Genomic DNA, 20,837 nt, shown 5'->3' on the forward strand with positions numbered 1-20,837 from the left:
TGGAGAGTATCTTGGGTAGGTAGGACTTAAGCAGGGGATCCCTTTAAAAGAAGTCCAAGACTTCCCTGGAGCTAGAGATGCTCTCCTACTGGCTTTGAAGAAGCAAAAAGCTAGCTATGAACTTCTTATGCAGAGGGGTGGCCTTTAGGAACTGAGGCTCTTAGTCCTATGGCTATAAGAAGTGAACTCTGACAATAAGCTCAACAAGCTTAGAAGACATTGGGCTTCAGATGAGAATGCAGCCCAGCCAAGAGCTTGAGTATAGCCCTGTGATACTCTGAGCAGAAGATCCAGTTAAGTTGCTTGTGACTTCACTGCAACGAAAGATATCAGAGATAAAGAGGGGCATAACATAACAGTAAACAGGTCAATTTTCCAATAAGACATAACAACACTTAACATATATATATATATATATATATATATATATATACACACACATTTCTATCAGAAATGTGCAGATCCAGCAGAAAAAAAATCATTAAAGGCATAGTTCAATAATATCATGAGTCAACTGGATATAATGGACAGCGATAGTACTTCATTCAACAATAGCAAAATACACATTCTTCTCAAGTGTACATGGAACATTTACCAAGATAAGCCACATTCTGAGCCATAAAACAGGCATTAAAATTTTTAAAAGAATAGAAATCATAGACTGTCTGCTTTCACATCACAGTGGAATTAAACCACAAATCAATAATAGAAAGATGGCTGGGAAATTCCAAAGTACTTTGAGATTAAACAACACATCTCTAAATAACATGTAGGTCAAAGAAGAAATCACAAGAGAAACCTAATATTTTGAACTAAATGAAAATAAAAATACAACTTATCAAAATTTGTGGTATGCCAGAAAATAAGTACTTAGAGAGAAACTTAAAGCACTGAATGAATACATTATCCAAAATCAAACATCTAAGTTCCTACGTAGAAAATTAGAAAAAGAAGAGTACATTAATTCCAAAGTAAGTAAAAGAAAAGAAATAATAAAAATTAGAACAGAAATCAATGAAATTTAAAACAGGAAATCAATAGAGAAAATCAACAAAACCACAAGCTGGTTCTATGAAAAGATCAATGAAATTAAAAAGTTTCTAGCCAGACTAATTAAGAAAAAAAAGACACAGGAAACATGGCTAATATCAGAAATAAAAGAGAGAACATCAATATATATCCCGTGGAAATTAAAAGCAAATAAAGAAATGTTATGAACAACTCCATGCCCTAAACAAAGTGGATTAATTCTTTGAAAGACACAATCTGCCAAAATTCATACAAGAAGAAATAAATAGTCAATCCTAATAGGCCTATATCCATTAAAGAAATTGAATCAATAGTTAGTAACCTTCCAAAACAGAAAGCACCAGGCCCAGATGGGTTCACTGGGTGAATTCTACCAGACACCAAAGGTAGAAATTATACCAATTCTTTACATTTTCTGTCAGAAGACAGAGGTAGGGAATAATCTTTAACTCTGTCTATGAGGTCAGCATTACCCTAATACCAAAACCAAACAAAGCCATTACAGGAAAAGAAAATTTACAGAGCAGTATCTCTGACGAGAATAGACGCAAAAATTTTTAACAAAGTATTACCAAATCAAATCCAACAATGTACAAAAATAATTATACACAATGACCAAGTAGAATTTATCCCACATCTGCAAGGCTGATTTAACATTTTGAAAATCAATTAATGTAACCCATCACATCAACAGGCTAAAAAAGAAAAATCACACGACTGTATTAATAGATGCAGAAAAAGCACTTGAGAAACTCCAACTCCATGATAAAAATTCTCAGTAAATGAGAGATAGAGAACTTCCTTAACTTGATAAAAAATATCTATGAAAACCCTTCAGCTAACATTACACGTAATAACGAGAAACTCAAGGCTTTCCTGCTAAGATCAGGAACAAGGCAAGGATGTCTCCTCTCATCACTGCTTTTCAACATCATATTGGAAACCCTGGTTAATACAGTAAGATTTTAAAAAAGGAAATAAAAGGCATACAGGTTGGTAAGGAAGACATAAAACTGTCTTTGTTTGCAGATGACATGATCATCATCTATGTAGAAAAAAAAAAGACAAAAAAACCTCCTGGAACTAATAAATGATTAAGATTGTAGGTTAGGTTAATACGCAAAATATACAAAAGTTAATCACTTTTACTACATATCAGCAATGAACAAGTGAAATTTGAAATGAAAAACAAAATGTTATTTGCATCAGTTGCCCCCACCCCCAAATTAAATACTTCAGTATAAATATAACAAAATATGTGTAAGATCTGTATGAAGAAAACTACAAAATTCTGATGAAAGAAATCACAGCACTAAATATGTGTAGTGATATTCTATGTTATGGATAGGAATACTCAATATTGTCAAGATATCAGTTCCTCCCAACTTGATCTATAGATTCAATGCAATTCCAATCAAAAATCTCAGTGAATTCTTTGTGGATATCCACAAGCTGATTCTAAAGTTTATATGACAGGCAAAAGACTCAACTAGTCAAGACAATATTTAAGAGGAAGAACAAAGTTGGAAGACCGGGACATTACTCAATTTCAAGACTTAATGTAAAGCTGCAATAATCCATCCATACCATTTGGTATTAGGGTAATGCTGACCTCATAGACAGAGTTAGAGATTATTCCCTACCTCTGTCTTCTGACAGAAAATGTAAAGAATTGGTATAATTTCTACCTTTGGTGTCTGGTAGAATTCACCCAGTGAACCCATCTGGGTCTGGTGCTTTCTGTTTTGGAAGGTTACTAACTATTGATTCAATTTCTTTAATGGATATAGGCCTATTAGGATTGACATCATGATAATGGGGAAAGAACAGAAAAATAAGTCAATGGAACAGAATAGAAAACCCATATTAGACCCCTTTAAATATAGTCATCTGGTTCTTGACAAGGGAGTAAATTCAATAAAACAAAGATAGGTTTTTTTTTTTTTAACAAATTATGTTGGAATAACTGGACATTAACGTGGAAAAACAACGAACCTAGACATAGAACTTACACCTCTCACAAAAATTAACCTAAAATGGATCACAGACTTAAATGTAAAAAAAAAAAAAATTATAAAACCCCTTGAAGATAACTTGAGAAAATGTAGGTAGACCTTAGGCATGGTGTTGACTTTTTAGATCTAAAACGAAAGGCACAATTCATGAAGGAAAGAATTAATAAGCTGGACTTCATTAAAATTAAAAAATTTGGGGGCACCTGGGTGGCTTGGTCGGTTGAGCGTCCGACTTCGGCTCAGGTCATGATCTCACGGTCTGTGAGTTCAAGCCCCGCGTAGGGCTCTGTGCTGACCGCTCAGAGCCTGGAGCCTGTTTCAGATTCTTTGTCTCCCTCTCTCTCTGCCCCTCCCCTGTTCATGTCTGTCTCTCTCTGTCTCAAAAATAAATAAACGTTAAAAAAAAATTGAAAAAAAATTGAAAAATTTTGCTCTGTGAACATCATCATGAAAATGAAAACACAAGTCACACACTGGGATAAAATATTTGTAAAAGATTTACCTGATACAGGATGGTTATCTAAAATACACAAAGAATTTTTAAAACTCAGCAATAAGAGAGTAAACAATTAACAAATGGCCAAAGAACTTAACAGACACCTCACCAAAGATACACAATGGCAAATAAGCATATCAAAAGATGCTCCATATCCCAGGTCATCAGGGAAGTGCAAACTGAGACAACAATAGGGGCACCTGGATGACTCAGTTAAGTCTCCCTGACTTGGCTCAGGTCAAGATCTCATGGCTCCTGAGTTCGAGGCCAGCATCAGGGTCTGTGCTGACAGCTCAGAGCCTGGAGCCTGCTTCAGACTGTGTCTCCCTCTCTGTCTGCCCCTCCCCTGCTTACGCTCTGTCTCTTTCAAATAAACGTTAAAGAATTTAATAAAAAAAATAAAAAAAGTCACACTGTATGTTAGCCAATTTGACAATAAATTATATTAAAAAAATTTTTTTAATTAAACAAGACAACAATAAGATACACCTATCAGACCACGCACCTATCAGAAAGGTCAAAATACTGACAACGTCAACTGCTGATGAGAATGTGGACCAACAGAATTCTCACACGTTACTGCTGGGAATGCAAAATGGTAGTTACTTCAGAAGGCAGTTTGGAAGTTTCTTAGAAAACTAAACATACTGTTACCATAGAATCCAGTAATCATGCTCCATGGAATTTACCTAACAGAAATGAAAACCTAGGTCTACATAAAAACTTGCCCATGGATGTTTAAAGCAGCTGTGTTCATAACTGCCAACTCTGGAAGTGACCAAGATGTCCTTCAGTAGGTGAAGAGATCAACGGTAGTCCTTCCAGACAATGGAGTATCATTTGGTGCTGACAATAAATGAACTATCACGCTATGAGAGCCATGAAGGAAACTTACGTGTATATTACTTGGTGAAAGAAGTCAGTCTGTAAAGGTTATACATGATATGATTTCTACTATGTGGCATCCTTGAAGAAAAGGCAAAAGTATGTAGACAAAAAGATCAATGGCTGCAGGGGTTAGAGAAGACGTATGAAGAGGTGGAGTACACAGGACTTCTAGTGCAGTAAAATCACCCTGTGTGATATAGAATGCTGGGCGCATGTCATTATAAATCTGTCCAAACCTGTAGAATACGTAACATGGAAAGGGAACCATAATGTAGACTATGGATTTTAGGTGATAACGATGTGTCCTTGTAGGTTCCTCAATTGTAAGAAATGCCCACTCTGGTGGCGGAAGCAGGTAATGGGGAAGGCTCTATGTGTATTGGGATATGTGTGGCAGGGAGATATGGGAAATCTCTACCTTCTACACAACCTGAAACTGCTTTAAAAAATAAAGTCTATCTAAAAATAGTGAGAGAAAAAACTCCATTTCAGTTAAACAAGTTCAAGCCATTAACTGTAAAGAATAGCTACCAAATTCTGAATAATCTGGAGAGAAACAGAGAGGTTGAGAATTGGCACAGAAAACTCGCAAACCTTGAGTTGGATGCATATTTTCCTGAACATAATATCATGGTTCCAAAAGACTGTCCATCAAACCTTAGATTGGGACAATGAGATTTAGAGCAAAGCAGGCTGTAAGGAATGTGGATGTTTCCCTACTGAGACTCCGAATGACTAGGGATGCAGGGATGGAGAAGATACCATACCATCTACTCTTCTTATTAGCTACGGAGTGATCTCCCAGCTCAGGGTACTGTAGGAGAAAAAATAAGGGAGGCCACAACTTCTAAATTACAACACAGAATTAGAAGCCTGAATGTTTAAACATGAGAGCAAATGGAACAAGCTGGGTGAGACAGTGTATTCTAGATATGACCCTGGAGCTGCAGACTTTCCCACTATACCAGCTCCTGCAATTCTACATCCTCAGCTCCCATCAAGAATGGGGGGAAAATGAGAAAATGGCTATGGACTAGGGACATTAGGTGCCAGACAACAGGACAGGGTGATAATGGTGGAGGAATGGGGATAATAATCAGGCGAACAAAAATTCAGGGAGGACAAATCCATAGGAGCCATCCAGGAATAAATTCCTTGAAAATAAAATCCAGCCAAGCACAAAATAAATCAAAGTAACTCTGAAAGGGAAACGGTAATGAAAGGACTGTTTTGAGCAGTGATTTCATTTAAATAAGAAAATATAAAATTTGACATAATAGTACAAATATAACAAAAATCTTAGACAAGGAAAGGGATTTAGAAGGATCCATCGCCTTATTTTTATTTTGTTAACATACAGTAAAACTGACTCAAGGTGCGGGGGGTGGGGGCGCTGCATCGAGTGTTACAAATGTACAGGGTTCATAGAGAATCCTCTCCTATATTTTATTTTACTACTAAGGTGCTTTTTCTAAGCAGCTGAGTAGATGCCACAAAAGCAAAAACCAGTTAATCAGTAATTCCAGCTTGTGCTGACAATGAGACTTCTCAGGTAGTGATTAGGTATTTCTTTCTTTCTGATAACTATGATTTTGAGTGTAGTTGAGTTCCCTTCTGGAGACAGGCTGCACAGTGCTCTTTTGCTATTTCTTCTGTAATTGCTATGTTTTGAATGTAGGTACAAATAGAACAACACTATTTTCCATTGTTTGTTTTACTTATCCTTTCTGAGACTTTAGGTAAAATGACCTATTAAACATCATGAATGAAAAATAGTTACATACTTGGTCTAGAGTTCTGCATTCCTTGTGCAGGGAATTCAAATATACTTATAACATCTAGAATTATTCCCCAAGGCACAATCTTTTACATGGATTTATTATCAAAAGGTTCTATTTGTGCAAAGTCTTATTATCATATGTGTATATTCAATAAACTTGGGGAGTACAAATGGCTTCCAGCTAATAATTACCTACACAAATTGTTCGCATAGCTGTTCTCTTTTAATGCCAAATTCTACATGGAAGTCCGCTTTCCCTATTGCTATAAATTCTAACAACTTTTAACTTCCGTTATTCATGGTCTTGGAAATTTTTTAAAAATATGAAATAAAAATATATTAACAGTTTAATAAGATCACAAAATTCAATTTCACCCAGTTCTCTCAAGTCTTAAACTTTTCAGTGGTACAGGTATCCACTGTCTTAATACTGATATAAATATAAGCTACATAAGTAGTTTGGGGTGGGGTATACAGGGACGGTGGTACAAAATCTATTATTTCCTTTATTTGAAGATAATCAAGACTTTTAAAGAACCAACTCCCTCCCCACAATGATTTGTTATTGTCTTCCCCTTATTAAAACAATGCCAAGTTCAAGCTGATTATTCATTTTTGTCTAAATATAAGCTGAAGATGAGTTATATTTTTTTTCTAGTGAGGAGTTCCTATCACAGTGAAATTTAGCCTCAACATCATATATGGTAGCAGCATCTAGAGACTGCTTTTTCAAATTTTTCAGGAATTCTAGTCTCTTCTTGTTATAAATTATAATAACTTTAAACTGTCATATAAAAGATAAGGGGGAAAGAACTCAGTATTTGTATCTTTGGTTTATTGTACCTTAAAATATAAGAAGGTCTAGAAGTTCTTTTTTTTAAACATTTATTTTTTGAGAGAGAGAGAGAGCAAGGAGGAGAGGGGCACAGAGAGAGAGAGAGAGAGAGAGAGAGAGAGAGAGAGAGTCGTAAGCAGGCTGTGCACTGTCAGCACAGAGCCACGTACAGGGCTTGATGCCCTGAACCATGATATCATGACCTGAGCAGAGATCAAGAACTAGATGCTCAACCAACTGAGCCACCCAGGAGCCCTGTTTTCTTGTGGGTTTTAGTCATATATCAAGAAGCACCACTACACTTGGTCTGGTTATGTGAAAGGTACATCTCCTAAGCAGCCCTAATTGTTATCATAGGACCATGCAAAGTATTCTTACGGGGACCTGAGGACAAATATTCCACCATACACCTTAATGAGAGGATAGCTATTTTAAATAGTTATTTTGAAGTTGAATTTTTTCTGAAGAGAGAATTTATCACAAATTTTGTAAGTATTTTTAATTCAACTTCTTTTATTTTGCGCCTCATATAGAATCAACCCTCACTTTACTGATTAAGCAGAGAGCTTTATTTTTTGGTAGTTGTAACTGTATGGTACTGGGCTTTAGGTACCTGCTTCTAATACATGAACACTAACCGTGCTTGCCCACCTTCCAGACAATCTACAGTTGAGAATCACAATGGATTCTAAATTTTACTGGGGCCCTGGCCAGATCTATTTTACACTGCATGTTGCATTCTGTTATGTTGTGCATCTTGCAGTGAAAATCATCAGTGGTTTCATTGTTCTACAGGCAAACACCACAGGATAGATTGTCTCCTACGTTGCCTAAAACGTATTCTCTTAAGGACAGTTTTTCTTACAGATTGTTGTGGAATGCTGAATGGAGATATTTAGATACTTTGGAGAGGACACATTACTAATGGACTAAAGAACTTCCAAACATCCTCGCTCGCTTCCATACATGATAATGATCTCATCTGTTGCACAGCTGGCTTAAAATGACAGAGCATTTTACCCAATTTTTATTTTTAAAAACATCTAACCTACAGAAAAGTACCAATAACATGGGGAATACTATACAATCATTATCTACATTAAACAACTGCTAATATTTGCCACATTTGCTTCTCTCTCCAACATTTAAAACAATTTTGCTGAACCACTTCAAAGGAAGTTGCAGAGATCGCGAGATTTCACCTGCAAATGCTTTCAAATATATCCTTTCCCCAAAAAGACATTCTCCTGCACAACCCCAACATGATCATCATACTAAGGAAATTTACCATGGATGTGATACTATTCTATGATCTACAGCCCATATTCAGATTCCTCCAACTGTCCCAATAGTAGCCTGTATAGCTCCACTCCCCATCCCCAAACCAGAATCTGATCAAGAAGGATACCTTGCAGTTAGTTCCCAGTCCCCTTTAATCCTGAACAATTTTGTAGGATTCTTTGTGTGTGGCACTGACATTTTTGAAGTATCCAGGTTGATTATATTGAAGAATGTCTTCTAGTTTGGAGTTGTCAGATTGTTTCCTTATGATGTGAAACATTTTTGGCAGAATAACTTCTCAGGTGATTATGTGCCCTACTTCATATGTGTGTCATATCACATGATGTCAATTCGTCCCGCTTGTGGCGACATCAAGTGTGATCACTTGGTTAAAAGCTGGTATCTGCCAGATTTCTTCTTGTAAAGGTATCTTGCCCACTTTGTAATTAATAAGCAACCTGTGAGATGACATTTAGAGATAGCATGAATATCATGTCCCCCAAAACCATTCACTCTGGATAATCCCTTGATGACTCTTTATTAGAGTGTTGCAAAACTGTGACTTTATAATCCCATCATTTTTTTAAATTATTAGCTTGTACTCTTCAGTGAATCTGGGCTTTTCCTTCTAACCACCACCGTCTGTATATACACATGCACTACGGGCTCGTGCTTCGTTTCCTATTCGATGTGCTCTAATCCATCACATACATTATTAGTTTTTATGCTCAAATGATCCCACATTGGGCCTTGAAGTGGGAGTCCCTTAAACCTGGCTCTTAAGTCCCTCGGATGTGTCTCCATCAGTTCTGAGCGACTCCTTATTTTCTGGCACAGAGTGTTCTAGGCTTGGCAGCTTCTCCCCTCAACTAGTCAAAGCAAGAAGGCTTTAAATAAAAAGGAGACAAACTCAACTCAATTTTAATACAGCAACTGGAATTTAGGCACCAATATTAAAACAGTATCTAAACATAGCAAGTGCCAAGTAAGTAGGTATCTTCCTTAACTATTTCAGCCATAGTTTGAAGCTTCTGTACCATTCTTAAAAATACTTTGTTTTTGTTTATTTTTGAAAGAGACAGAGACGGAGTGAGAGTTGGGAGGGGCAGAGGGAGACAGATAATTCAAAGCAGACTCCAGGCTCTGAGCTGTCAGCACAGAGCCTGACACGGGGCTCGAACCCACAGACCCCAAGATCATGACCTGAGCTGAAGTCGGACGCTTAACTGACTGAGCCACCCAGGCGGCCCTAAAATACCTACTTTTAATTTATAACCTAGACTTTTATGTTACTCTTTCAATTCCAAATATTTATTCTCATTTTAATTTTTGTTCTCCTTCATCTGGCTTATCTCCATACAGGGGCCATATGGACAGGTAATCTCCAAAAGGTTTTCCTCTTCTTTTCTCCAACATAATACAATCTTAGATCACTGTCTAATGCCAAAATATGCACAAATGGCACAGAATAAAACTCCCATAAGATGAAGCCTTTTAAAATTTCTATAATTATCAAGAGACGTCATATGTCATAGGAAATAATGTAAAGTAATGCTTGCTTAAGCTTTTTTTTGAGGGGGGAGGTAAGGAATTCAATAGCAATTCAATTTCTTTACTTTCTAAGAAAATGTAGCACTACTTAAGCCACCTCTGAATGAATCACTATTATAATACCAGAAATTGAAGAAAGAGGAGAGTGATCTTTGGGGCGATCAAAAAGAAAGAAAAAGGTGGGGCTTCAAAGCTTTCAAGTCTTTTTTTTTTTTACCGTTTATTTATTTTTGAGACAGAGAGAGACAGAGCATGAACGAGGGAGGGTCAGAGAGAGAGGGAGACACAGAATCTGAAACAGGCTCCAGGCTCTGAGCTGTCAGCACAGAGCCCAACGCGGGGCTTGAACTCACGAACCACGAGATCGTGACCTGAGCTGAAGTCGGACGTTTAACCGACTGAGCCACCCAGGCGCCCCAAAGCTTTCAAGTTTTTATTTGTGTGTTTTCATCAGAATGTGAGGGTGGGTGTGAGCGGGTGTCTGTGTATAGTGTATTTGTACGCACGTATACACGTGGGGTTAAAGACAGGGATGTCCAGTCCACCTTTCTTCAGCAAATACTTACTACACTGCCACGATGACCAGGCACTGCAGTGTTTTCTAGGAATAGAAGGACCGTCAAAACTACACACTCTACCCTAGTGGTTGATTAAATAATTACACAAACGAATGTGAATTTGCAACCATCTGGGTGAAAGATAGGAATACATAAATATGGACACGTTTATGCATACAAACATATACATGTATATGTTATATTACAAGGAGATTTGCCTCACTCTAGGGACGAAGAGATGGTTCACTTGAGAAAATGACATTTGGGTTGGTATTTGAAGTACTAACTAAGAGTTAAGGGGACAATATTTTGGTACGTGTGTTCATGGGTGTGGAGATGGGAGGGAGCACGGCAAGTCAAAGCAACTAGAAGAAAGCCAGTCAGTAGAAGCAGAGGGAAAGAGTGGGGACATCAAAGAGGTGAGACTGGAGGGGCCCAACATTGATGGATTTTAAAAAACCAGGTGTACAGCTTTGGGCTTTACCAAGTAATGCTAACCCATTTGAAGTGGTATGTGTAGTTAAAACAGTGATAACTACAATTGCATTTTGAAAAGGCTTCTCTGGCATGTTACTGGAGGATGGAACTGCAGGGAAGCATTGTTGGATGCCAGGAGACCAGGGATGTAGGCCCTGTGGTTTTGTACACAGTGGAGGGTGAAAGATTGGACTTGGGTGATGGCCTGAGGCAGATTTGTAACACACTTTAAAAAAAAATGTATTATTGAAATGCAATTGACATACGGTGTTATATTAGTTTCAGGTGTACAATTTATAACATACTTTGGAGGTAAAAATTAACAACTGGGTGAAGGCTTTGATATGAGGTAAATGAGAGGGGATGTCAGGGATAAAATGGGAGATTGGGAGCTGGGGAAATCTGGAGGTTGTTGGGATGAGATGGGAAAAGATCACAAGTTTGATTTTGACATGTTTTACTTGATGTTTCTTTAAGACAGACAAGAAGTGGGGTGCGTGGGTGGCTCAGTCAGTTAGGCATCCGACTCTTGATTTTGGCTCAGGTCATGATCTCACAGTTCCTGAGAGATCAATCCCTGTGTCAGGCTCTGTGCTGTCACTGCAGAGCCTCCTTGGGGTTCTCTCTTTCCCTCTTCCTCTGCCCTCCCCTACTGGTTCATTCACTGTCTCTCTCAAATAAATACGTAAACATTTAAAAAAAAAAAAAAGATTAGAAGAAATACCAAACACATAGCTGGGTCTACAAGTGGGGAACTTAGTGGGACTTCATGAGAGGTAATTATGTCTTAAGGAGTGTTCTGCATAAAATATATGCCAATAATTTCCAGGAATTCTAATTGAAGAGCAGTTCGTATAGATATGTTGGGAAAATTCAAGGTGAACCAAAGTTCTAAGGTATTAGATAAACAATCTCTCCTACTTCGGAGTCTGGTAATTTGCAAATCCATTTCTATTCTAAATGCTGTTATAACTCTCTGAACTGCAAAATCTGAAAATATGACTCTCCTGGACTTTTTAGCAAACCACAGAAGTGATAATGTAAGTATAGGATAAATACCTAAAATATTTAACAATCGGTACATTTGGATTCTGGCCACAAATAACCAGTAAGACCATCCCACTGCATCTAGCTGACTGCCAACCCCATCCCAGTAATGGAGTCTCATTCTCTAATGGTAAAAGTTCCTAATTGAAAACAGAGTGCAAGTATTAGAAAGTAAAAGAGTGTTAATGGTTCCTGCTTTTAGTCCAATAATGTCATTCACACATAAGCATTTTTTTTAATACGTTGAGAAAACTAATTGGAGGGGAATAAATTACCCTCACTCTAATCTGTTCAAAGAAGGCTGTGGGAAAATCAAATTTATTTAGAGATATGTTCCTAAAACATCATGCCTGCATTTCAATTTTGGAATTTCTTTTTTAAAGTAGATAATCAATGCCATCACTTCATTTAAATCTTCGCAGACTGTATCTGCTTCAAGTAACGTGTACCTATAAGTCACAGCTCTAATTTTCTCTGTGACCATAAAGGAAACAATAAAAATGACTACAAAGCTAAGTGAACTCTGAGCTTCTTGCTTCTGAAACTAATGGAAAAGCGAATAGTACATTCTTCGTTTGAATTGACAAAATTGTCTTATTTCGCTTTCCCATTTTCACATATTGCTAACAGAGGCTTCTGAAATTTCTTTCACTACACTGACTGGATGTATTCTTCCTTTTCTTAACCACATTCTTTAGTGTGTTAGATCTCAGTTTAGGGTAGTAGTGAAGTGCAATAGTAAAAGGGGGTACAATGAGGCCAGTGACTGGAAGAAGTCGGATCTGTTTATTCTGGAAAAAAAAAAAAGGTTTTTCTGTTGTATGGTGGAGTTAACAGTGCAAAGAGGGCGGAGGGCTTTGCTTTCACAATCTCTGCCTCTATTCCCTAGAAGAGTAAAAAGCATAACAAGAAAAGGCAGATTTCCAATAAAATTTCACTGCCTACGCAGATCTTTGTGCTGCTCAAATGAAAGAAACTCCTTACTTTCCTTATCACCTCCACAATTCAACACCCTCAATTTCACCTTCTCTCAATTCCCACTGCGCCACTACACTCTTATTAGAAATTGTAACAAAAGTAGACCAAATAAAGTTAGGGGTCAGTCTGAGGTTGAGCGTTGGGCCATTCAATTGACCAAGAAGCTTCCAGTAAGAATGAACAATATACAGCAGAACAATCATAGATTAAATTGTGTTGTGCACAACTGCTGCAGCCCCTCTGTAGGAAAAGCTATCTCTCATGACTGGGTAAATGCCCTTCCCAGCAGAGAATCTTGTGATTGCGTGAAAACAATTGGCTATTCTTTCTCTGTCTCTCTCTCTCTCTCTCTCTCTCTCTCTCTCTCTCTCTCTCACACACACACACACACACACACACACACACGCGCGCGCACACACACACACGCACACACACACACACACACACCATGACTTTCATGTTAACTGCTAAGAGCCTACATTAAAAAGTTTCTTTCTTTAAAAATAAGAGATACACAATGTTATAAAAGACATCTAAGATGGACATGGGAGTGGAAAGTAATCTAAGAAAATAACCAATTCTTACTTACAACTTGGTAAGTTCAAGACGCTCACTGCAGCTAATACTGGAACAGCATTTCATAGAACTCTTAATTCACAAAAGCGGGTCTTACGCTATGGTCTGGTAGTGCAAATATTAGAAGTGAAAACTTTGAGTTCCCCTCTCAATTCCCTCCTTGTTTCTAGGGTCTCACGCTGTCCCATATGTTGCATATACAGGGAATCTTCAAAACCTTCTTATTTCTCTGCAAATACTCTATATTTTGCAGAGAGCAGACATGTCGGTGTGCTTTTAGTGTGTCAACAGTGCAGAGGCTACATACAGCTAGGACAGACACCACAGCAATCTAACCACTTCTCCTGGCCCGACTCCTATATGCTAGCACAGGACACATTGATTTCAAGCAACATAAAAAAAATTCTAATACAACACTTTATTGGGGTGGTAACAGATTTTGGCCTCTTCTGTGAGCATACTTCACAGCACTGTTTTAGGGTACAACTTCCGATATTGGACCTGTGCAGTTCTTTGTTTGCATAAAGATGTTTCAAGGGCATTCAAAATACAACTCCCCAAATACCTCCTTTTCTGTTTTCTCAGGGCCTGAAATTACATGTGTATACATATATGTATGTACATATGACATGTACATATATACATATACATACACACATGTGAGTGTGTATATGGTCTCTGTCTGTATGAAAGCCTTCAATGCTTTTTGGAGACCTGCATTTAAACAAGGTTCAGGCCTAGGAACACTAAAATACTAGTCAGCTTGCGTATTAGTTTGTCAACACTCATAGCCACCCACCAAAGAGAGATTTCTAAGAGAAGGGAGGACCAGAAGAAGTAAACTCTTATAAAGGTAACAGTGACAGAAAAACATCAAAACATGAGCTTGAGTTTGAAGGTCAGTGGATCAGCAGGACAGTTCCATGTAAAGAAAATAAAGATAGATGAGTAAAGGCATGAAGAATAATCCATGCCATCGTAAAAATCCTGTTTATCTAGTCCTATGGATCTCCTCAGGGTGAGAACGCCACTAGAGAATATTTTGGGAAGGGATGGGTACACTCTGGTTTGTCACAGTTACTGGGACAGGAGAGTATGGTCAGCTTTCAGTGAGGAGAAGCAATGCTAGTTAACGAAGGATTTCCCCAAATAGCCCACACGACATGCAATGTCCCACTGAACTAAACCTATAGTGAATACCAGCCTATAGAATATGGTACATAATCATAATTAAACATTTTATACGAATTTCCACTGAAAACCCAGAGAGTGACAATTAAAGTTGCTGCGGCAAGTAATTTAATCATTCCACGTAGTCTGTCTCCTAACTCCAGAATTGATAGACCACGATAGTAATAGAAAATAACCTTAAAGAGGCAATATCAGCATAAATCAATAATTTTCATTTTAGAAATGTTTTACCTGTTATTATTGATGATATGGTGGGTAACCTGCAGAATCCCTTGAAGTAGAGTTCACACTAGTAATAGGATGCAACTATTCCATAAAATAGGTTAGGAATTTTGGTGCAAGTATATTAATAGTATTTATTCTCTCATTTGCAGAATATCACACTTCCACATTTTCTCCATCCTGACAGTCTATAATTTGACTTGGCATATTTTCCCTGGAACGATTCCCATTATATCCTTTATCACATACAAATAAGTCTGGTTTGTAATTATCCCAACATACTTTCAGTCTATCCTGTTCTTTCACCTTCTTATACTTCTTGTATAGAATGTTTTATTTGTCTTCAATCTAAATTTATTCGTTACATATACATGCAAGCTTCTGCTACTTTAATATATGCTGCAGTGAAGACATCCTCAGACATTAGTAGAGTTGCAAATCACAAATTAATTTTAGTTTACTGCTCCTTTTCATTACAGATATATTTGGTAACTAAACTATTGATGAATTACATACATTTCAGGATTACATACATTTCACAAAATGTTTGCTGTTAAAAAAGAGACTAAGAGGGTTGAGAACCACGGTTTGGTCCACAGTGAGCACTCAGTGGATGATAGAAGATAAAAAAGTCACAAGCCTTCTGCTTCTACCTCTGTACCATTTCATTTCATGACTATCGTGTGGAGCTGATACTCTGATGGCCAGAAAGAGTTAACTCCCCTAACTACCCAACTTACTACATGGGAGCTGAATGAGTCAGGAGATCAGGTTTCTAGTTTCTGCTCTGCCACTAACTACCAGTGTGACCTTTAGCTGCTCACAGTGATCACCGTGGGTCCCTATTTCCTTAACTGTAAAATGAGGGCATTGGAATCAATTACTTTAAAGGTCCTTTCCAGCTCTATAACAAAATGCATAATTTTGATTCTAAGAGTTAGGCAACTGATCAGAAGAAACTGATGCCTTTAACAAATGTATATAAAATATATCCTGTGGGTCTCAATTATATTTCCAACCACAATATTTCTTTTAAAATATTCAGTCTAAAGACTCAAGTCTTTAAAAAAATGTCACATCCTATAGAAAATAAAAAATGTTTCCTCAAAAACGAAGTACCCCTACACTTTCAGTAGTGAGCACATGTATTATGAGAACATAGTCACCACTCTGAGGGGGGACACCTACTTTATTGCCATTCTGCTCACTGCGGTAAAAGTTACAGTTTTAGTTTTGCTTTGAATTCTTGAAATCAAAATGATCTTCTCTGCTTTTCCAATCATATATTTTTAGCAGCTCTAACCTTCCCCACAGAGGTTTTCTAACAGTCCACAGAACTAACAACGCAACAAAATCTATATACAACTAAACACTGACTATAAACAAGGTGTTTAACAGCCAGTGGTATGGTGTGAATCAACTTCTTGTTCAAGTAACTATTTCATCCACAACCAATTTTACCCTAGAGCTTTTGAAAAACACAATAGAAATCTGTTAAATTGCCAGTCTTGCTGAACTTCAACTATTTTATCTAACCAGGTCCTCGGTAACAATAGATACTTGAGAGCTTCTCTTCAATGAAATGTACTTTGATTTGGAGCATAGGAACAGAGATCAAATGGGCCAAACACCTTATTCTGGTGGTGTTTCTCCTTTAGAAAGTACCTATGTAAGGCATAGGACTATCACCTTAACACATACATATGTGTATGCTTTAGTAAAACTTCATGCTTACAGATTCAGCTTAGTAAACCAGAATATTCCTGTTGGGATTTCTGGAGTACCCCACTATCATTTAAAAAAAAAATATTAATCACCTAGCTTACATGTAAAGTGGGACTGAATTTCTCCAATTTTGATTGAATGACTTTTATTTTTCCCAGAGACATGTCTAATTCTTAAAACATATTCATTAGATAGGTATACAGTCAAGTCTTGATCATGTTTCTGTGAATTACATGTATTCTACCGTGAAGCTGCCAGGCCAGGTTTGCTTATTTCTATCACCCGGCTCATTTCTGGGCAGCCTGCCACCTCCCTTTAAATCGTTTTTGGTGTTTGAGGTTTATAAACTCATTTAAAAATTAACCTAAATGAAACAAAATAATTAGAAAGGCAACTTGCCCACAATAACAATGAAACTCTTTTTTAAACCAAACATGTAATACGTTCCAAAGACAAAAACAAATGACTTTTTAAATAACCATGATTTTGGATTATCTTTGCCTCTATTCTTCTCATTAACATGAATAATTCAGGGTGCTTACTATACATAGTGAAACTATTTCCCCTCAATAATTCATTTTTAGTATTCAGAAAAGTAAGATCTAACACATCCTTATGTATTTACAAGGGTTTAAATTAAACCATATTTTTAAAGGCAACTTAACTTTCAAAATTATCTATATAGTTTGGGTTCATTCCCTTCAGTGCTATCCTGGTAATAAGTAAGGAGAATCTTATGCTTTCAAGGCAAAAGCAGTATAGAGCAGTGTAGCAGGTTAGAAGGTAGAAACCTCACGTTTCTTTGGTTCTTGATGTTCTTCTAGTACATATAAAGTATTTGCAAAGTGTGGGAAAGATTGCCAATATTTTTTTCCTTAAAAATATGAAAGTGCTTTAGAACACTACACCTACATTTGAATAAAAAGAATTTCCCAACATTCTGCCTGCATCAAAGGAACAACATATTTATTACGCAACTTAATTTCGAGTGCTAAAAACATCCTAACGTTCCAGGTGTAGCTACAGCAAACATCCCTAAACGTGAAAGGCTTCTTGGACTTGGGGGGCAGGACTCAAAACCCCAAATATTGTTCCACTGATGACATAAACAAGATGAGGGGTGCGAATCTACCCCCTGGTTACATACAAACCCATCCAGGTTCCCAAACACAAATATAAAGGCTACTTACAGAGACATGTTATTGATATGCTAGGCGACACCTAAACCCCGATCTATGTGGGAAACAATGTGTATATCCTAGGTCTACTTAATTTGGGGTTTGGAATATTAAGCTCCCGTTTTGTAAATTCTTCCTGGGAAGATGTTTTATCCTTCTGGAAACACACTAAATTTTTGGAGTCACGGGGCTGTTTAATGCACTGCTTCAGAGCACCAAATGCTACCCTTGTGACCAGCAAGAAAGGGAAAGAATGTCATCAGGAGGAGCTCGCAGCTGTACTAATTCTCAGCTTCTCTTTGGTAACAAAAAGGTGGGAGTGGGGGGACAATCAGGTTTCACTGGAGTAGACACACCAGCTTTGGCCAAAGGCTTTAAAACTTTTTTGATTTCTTCTTTCATTGAAAATAAAAGGAGAGGAGTTTGTAGTATAACAAGCCAAACACGGCAGTCGCCAAACTTGGGTCAACATCAGATACCATGGCAGATTTCAGGATATTCATGGAAATGTATGAAATGAGGATGTATGTTTTGATACCTGTGAAAATAAAACATTGCGTTTTAAGTAAGTGGGAGAGAACAGATGGTTGGTAATGATTTAAAACATTTATGTATTTGGACTGTCACCAAGCCTCTGTATTAAAAAATATGGTGTTTAGTCAGTACATACCAACATCTATCTGCAAGGTGTTCATTTTCTAGAGGATGCTACTATAATAAAGGAGATAAAACTCAAATGAGGCAAGAGGAAAATCCTTCCTGCTTTCTCAGAGCATGCAATGTGTGCCATTTCTCATTGACTATATTCAATCAAAATGTTGTCTGTGTGACGAGAGGATTTTCATTTTTCTTCAATAACTGGTCAACTATAAGTGTCCAGGATTGTATTCCTTCTGAATGCATTGGCTAGAATTCTAATTTTGTTCTGTGTATTTGATTCCCTTTGACCGAAGCCCTTAAAACCCCCTTAAGCAACAACAAAATTGGGTAGTCCAGGGTAGTCTTGCCCATGAAGAAGGATAACAGGCATAGTGTAGACAGGCATATGGTGTTATGATTATGTACTGGAATTGGCAGGTGCCAGACCACTGAATCAGGAAGACAGATAAATATTGGATATTGTCACATTGTATTTTGGTGAGTGTATGTGAGTCCACAAGAAGCCTTTGTCCGTTAAACCCAGTGAAACAGTGACAGACAGAACTGTACACAGAGAGATTAATGCAATGTTTGGAGTTAGAGCGAAGAAAAATAAACACTGTGAACAATACTCTTAATTACTATCAAAACTACTGAAGCGGAGTCCCATTAAACATCTCCAGTGTTTTGATTTGGTTCTGATAACATAGTGGGGAAAAAGTCACACAAACACAAACTACATCATGTACTTGCCATCCCTTTCAAAACCCTGGAAGATTCGGGAACAGTTTGCTGGTGGGAGGGAACTGGGGGGTAAACCGCAGGCAGAGGAGCCAGGAGGAGCAGCCGTTCAGGCTTTGCACCTGTGAACTTACTTGGAAGTAACTCCTGACAGTCATCAGACAGAACACCTTTTAGCTCTCTAACAGAAAGTGCTGGCAGACAGGATGTTCAAACGGGGCAGAAGAGCGAGCGGGTAACCGTGACCGTAGGAAAGTAACGGCAGCAGCAACACAACAATCACGCCGGTCCTACTCTTCCCCAACCCACTTCATCCCCCCCACGCCACCCCTCCCAACCAACCCCTTTGCTGGAGCCCGAACGACCCGGGCTCTGATTCTCCTAACTTCCCTCCCGCACTGCCCGCAGCCTTCTCAAGAGCTTTGAGCAAAGTCTTGGAGCGTGAGGCCGATGCAAAAGAGGCATCGCTGCAGAGATGCTCATCTTTCTGCCAAACACGCTGGAGGACCGGATAAACCGGCATCAGAAACTCAATACCGTGCCCTGGGTGTCCTCCTTCCAGCCTCTGCTTGCGCCAAGTGGGGGCTGGCACCGGGCATCCCGGAGCCCGGGGCGCCCCGCCGAACCCAGGAGTCCAGCACAGGTAAAGTTCGGGCGCCCGTCCTCCTCCGGCGCCCTTCTCAAAGTCCTCCTGTCCCCTCCACCTCCCGGCCACCCCGCCCCTCCAAGCAGGTCCAGTAAAGTGAACGGAAGTGGGTTCACACATTGGGTGCGGAGCGAGGGGGAGAAGGGGTACAAAGGCAAAGAAAGATGCCTCCCTCATCCAACAGAGGTGAAGTACCTGAAAAGGTGAGGATGCGCTTCCCCGCCCACGCAGACCCCTCTACCTCGGGTGCTAAGCGCTCCCCGCGACCCCGGCCCCCACCGCCCACCCCATCCCCGGCCCCAACCCGGTGCGCTCACCTCGCGAGCACCCGCCGGCCGGTCCCGCTCCTCCAGGAGCGCAGCTTCGCGGGAAACTTCCCCGCGCTCCGGGGCAAACTCGGAGGACTCCTCCCCGCCGCGGGCCGTCGGGTGCGCAGGGGCGGACGCGGCGCGCGGGGAGCAGGGGCGGCGCGGGGCCCGGCGCTCGCCCTCGCCCGTCCGCCCGGCTGGCTGCGGCGCCGCCTCCGCTCGAGCCCGCTGCCGCTCGCGCTCCGTTGCCGCCGCGGCCGCCGCGCCCCCGCCCGCCCCGGCGACTCCGCCTCCCGCCTTTATCTCCCCAGCCGCGCGCCGCCCGCCGCGCCGCCCGCCGCTCGGCCTCGGTCGCCCTCTCTTCCCCGACTTTCCGGCTTTTCCTCCGCCGGCCCCTCGCCCTCCCTCCCGACCCCGGCCCGGTCGAGGCTCGAGTGCCATGCGGTCTTGGTCTGGGAAGTAATTATCCTCGCCCTTTCCTAATTCACCTTCCCCTCTTCACCTCTGCCCCGTCTCGGATTCCTTTCCCAGGTGTTCTACAAACACCCGAAGGACAAATCAATAGGTTGGCAGGTTATTGCAAACGTTGACTTCAGAGTCTTAGGATTTCTTGTGCTTCGCATATTGTATATATTTAGATTTATATAAACACCTTTTATACATGTATATTTATACAC

The 20,837-nt window shown here is 39.4% G+C and overlaps 1 protein-coding gene across 3 annotated transcripts in view; it reads right to left on the bottom strand.

Moving 5' to 3' along the window:
- The window catches only part of CHST9 (carbohydrate sulfotransferase 9), a 239,816-nt gene extending 219,397 nt beyond the window's left edge, over positions 1-20,419 (bottom strand). For all 3 annotated transcript variants that reach the window (XM_027068686.2, XM_027068687.2, XM_027068685.2), the window contains exon 1: positions 20,170-20,419. The gene's annotated coding sequence lies outside the window, so the exon portion shown is untranslated. The remainder of the gene's footprint in view (positions 1-20,169) is intronic.
- Positions 20,420-20,837: the final 418 nt, after the last annotated feature.

The sequence above is a fragment of the Acinonyx jubatus genome, chromosome D3 (assembly GCF_027475565.1).
Source record: "Acinonyx jubatus isolate Ajub_Pintada_27869175 chromosome D3, VMU_Ajub_asm_v1.0, whole genome shotgun sequence".
Lineage (NCBI taxonomy): Eukaryota > Metazoa > Chordata > Mammalia > Carnivora > Felidae > Acinonyx > Acinonyx jubatus.